Below are 4,684 nucleotides of genomic sequence, written 5' to 3'. Positions count from 1 at the left end.
GGAGGAATATATTTGTTCAACATACCATGGTGCACGGCTTTGGGCTGAGAGAATATGATGGAGTCTGGTGGGATGATCGGTGATCATGAGTCTACCACAAAGACACACACACACACAAACACACACACACATTCTGACACACACACACACACAAACACACACACACACACACAAAGACACACACATACAAAGTCACACACATACAAAGTCACACACATAAAGACACACACACACACACACATAAAGACACACACACTTACACACACACACAAAGACACAAAGACACACACACACACAAAGACACACAGACACACACACTTACACACACAAAGACACACAAAAGACACACAAAGACACACACACACACACACACACAAAGACACAAAGACACACAAGAGGTTCCAGGTGGTCTTCACAATAGAACAGGGTGAGGTCACTGTGCTAGGAGAAAGGGAGGTAAACCAGGCGGCCTTGGAGGAGTTCGAAATTACGAGAGAGGAGGTCAAGAGACACCTGCTGGATCTGGATGTTAGAAAGGCTGTTGGTCCAGATGGGATCTCACCATGGGTACTGAAAGAGTGTGCAGAGGCACTTTGCCTGCCACTCTCCATAGTGTATAGTAAGTCACTAGAGACGGGAGACCTACCAGAAATATGGAAGACGGCGAATGTGGTCCCAATATACAAAAAGGGCGACAGATAAGAGGCACTGAACTACAGGCCAGTGTCCTTGACTTGTATACCATGCAAGGTGATGGAGAAGATCGTGAGAAAAAACCTGGTAACACATCTGGAGAGAAGGGACAAATCGCCAACATGGATTCAGGGAGGGTAAATCTTGCCTTACAGGCTTGATAGAATTCTACGATCAGGTGACACAGATTAAGCAAGAAAGAGAGGGCTGGGCGGACTGTATTTTCTTGGATTGTCGGAAAGCCTTTGACACAGTACCACATAAGAGGCTGGTACATAAGCTGGAGAGACAGGCAGGTGTAGCTGGTAAGGTGCTTCAGTGGATAAGGGAGTATATAAGCAATAGGAAGCAGAGAGTTACGGTGAGGGGTGAGACCTCCGATTGGCGTGAAGTCACCAGTGGAGTCCCACAAGGCTCTCCCAGAGGGTATCGATTCATTTCTCTCAATGTTTGCGACAATCCTGGAGTATGCAGCCCCAGCATGGAGTCCATATCTAGTCAAGGATAAGACTAAACTGGAAAAGGTTCAAAGGTTTGCCACCAGACTAGTAATCGAGCTGAGAGGTATGAGCTACGAGGAGAGACTACGGGAATTAAACCTCACTTCGCTGGAAGACAGAAGAGCTAAGGGGGAGGGACATAATCACCACATTTATGACAGAGCCCGATAGGCTCATGAATCTGTACACCTGTTGATTGACGGTTGAGAGGCAGGGCCAAAGAGCCAGAGCTGAACCCCACAAACACAACTAGGTGAGTACACACACACACACACACACACACACACACACACACACACACACACACACACACACACACACACACACACATATATTCTGACACATAAAACGTACTCTCACATAGGAATCATACACACAGGAATCACACACACATTCTCACAAATACACACACACACACACACACACACACACACACACACACACACACTCATTCTTACACACACACACACACACACAAAGACACAAAGACACACACACAAAGACACACACAAAGACACACACACACACACACACACACACACACACACACACACACACACACACACACACACACACACACACACACACACACACACACACACACACACACACTCATTCTTACACACACACACACACACAAAGACACAAAGACACACACACAAAGACACACACAAAGACACACACACACACACACACACACACACACACACACACACACACACACACACACACACACACACACACACACACACACACACACACACACACACACACACACACATATTCTGACACATAAAACGTACTCTCACATAGGAATCATACACACACACACACACATATATTCTGACACATAAAACGTATTCTCACACAGGAATCACACACACATTCTCACAAATACACACACACACACACACACACACACACACACACACACACACACACACACACATACTCATTCTTACACACACACACACACACACACAAAGACACACACACAAAGACACACACAAAGACACACAAAGACACACACACACACACACACACACACCACACACACACACACACACACACACACACACACACACACACACATACTCATTCTTACACACACACACACACATACTCATTCTTACACACACACACACACACACAAAGACACACACACACACACAAAGACACACACAAAGACACACACACACAAAGACACAAAGACACACACACACACTAGTGAAAATCCTCTCGTTGGCTCCACCCACTTCACCCGTGATTGGTGCTCCATCAAGCCAATCACAGCAGACCGGCACACAGTTACCACGACTCACATACCAAACACTTATTTGTTTTTAAACAGTAAAATTAACTCTTTTTTAATACTTATTTAAAAAGAAAGAATAGCTCATGACAGAATTGATGATAAAAGAAATTGACCATGGTCTTCAAGCCTTTTATTCACATCACCCAAAGTTTGGTTGATGAAAATAAATCTTTTTTAAATACAAATAAGTATCTGACAGATTTGACAGAAAACATTAAATTGTCAAATCTTCATCACCCAGCCAAATCTTTTATTAATTCTATCAATGAAAACCTAAATTTTAAATCCCAAAATGATTTTAATAAAATTATGAAAAATATTTTGCATGGTGATGTAGAATCCCCTATTCTAAATATTATAGAAAACAAAGCTCTTAAACAACATATGTTAAAAAAATACCCATTTAAACTCTATGAAGAACACATTAACAATGTAAATAAACTTGCCCAAGATCTTGGGTTTGAAAACGAAACTCAATTCTTGAATATTTAGAAAGTAATCCTTCACCAACTGATTCCAAATTAACTAAAATTTTAACACTATGACCAAATGGGCTGGTAAACATAAAAGTTTGATATTGAAATCTGCGATATTATTAGGTGTAGGTGTTGCTTTTCTTGAATATTTGAACAAATACAATCGGAAGAACAGTGGTTGTTTTAGATACCATGTTGGAAAAGGACATTCCCTAAAAAAGAAGTATATTTGACCAGATTTTGTAAATTCCCTATCAATCGGGTTGATTATATTAACTATGACATGCTAAATGATAATACTCATCCATTGTTCAATAAAAAAGTCTGGAACTGTCAATTTGATATTCCAAATTCTGCAGAAACCCAAAACATATTAAATTTGGGCTGTAAGGGAATATGTTGTCCCCATAACTACAATTATCTTTCACAATTTGTCAAGGGTTATGAACCTATTTCTAATTTAGAAAATAAAGAAATATTTATATATATAAATGTGAACAGGGAACAATTTTAAGAAATATTGCCGAATTTAGGAGATGGTATTGGTGAAGTGATTCAAGGCATTGGGCAATCTGATATATGGCAATTTATATTGAAATCAATTAAAAATATTGGCTGGGTTATACTTTTAATTTTATTATTAATAATAATGTTAGGCCCATTGATAATGGTGATCAAATAGCGACATATGAGTGCACTAATGGGTGGTGTAGTGTATGGTGCATTGATGTAATAATATACAATATTTACTCACTGAGCTTATTTGCAAAGAAAATGTTTAACTACCATTGCAACATTCATTAACATATTCATAAATAATTCTCGAGGTAACCCACCATATTCATATGCAATGTATATGAAGGATATACCCCCAGGGGACCTCTGGTTATATGTCCATCAATATTTCGTAAAATTTTCCATGATTTTAAATTTTCTTTTTCCTTTTCTAAAAAGGAAATTTTATATTGAACTTCAACACTGTAATGGGAATAAATTTCTGATGATTGTGGTAGCGGTGTTGGTGGTGGTGGTGGTGGTGGTAGTGGTGGTGGCGGTGGTGGTGGTGGTGGTGGTGGTGGTGGTGGTGCTAATTGATAAAAATATTTTGAAGGAAAATCATAAACGTAACATGAAGAAGGTGGAATTACATAAATTGAATGTGGCACTGAAGTCATATAATAAGGTACAATCATACATTGAGTTGTTGTAATGGTATTTGTGGAATGGTTGGTTGATAATAATAATCATTTCGATGACACCCATATTCTTCACAACCACCACCACTATTCCAACTTTCAGCATCACCATTTACTCCAGCTTCCACCATGATTCCTCTCAGTATTCTGGTAAATGAATTCTCAAATTTCTTTATTATATGATCAATATTAAAAAAATAAATAAATACTCTTAACATTTTCGTAATGAAAACTGTTACTGTCTCTGATATTGCAATTGCAACTTACATAGTACATCGTATATCACAACGAAAAACAATGGAGATTCTTCAACAAAGAAATGGAAGTAAGTATTTTAAAAATTATCATTAAGAATATACCATGGAAAAATATTCCTCCCAATTCCCCAAAGCTTTCTTAGATGAAAATCCTAACGACTTTGAAGTTAAATTCACAACGCTAGGTTGTAACATGCTAAAATGTTATTATGATGTAAAAACTGCTTGTCAGCCCGGATCTGGATCA

The sequence above is a fragment of the Procambarus clarkii genome, unplaced genomic scaffold (genome assembly GCF_040958095.1).
Source record: "Procambarus clarkii isolate CNS0578487 unplaced genomic scaffold, FALCON_Pclarkii_2.0 HiC_scaffold_128, whole genome shotgun sequence".
Lineage (NCBI taxonomy): Eukaryota > Metazoa > Arthropoda > Malacostraca > Decapoda > Cambaridae > Procambarus > Procambarus clarkii.
This window is presented reverse-complemented; position numbering follows the sequence as displayed.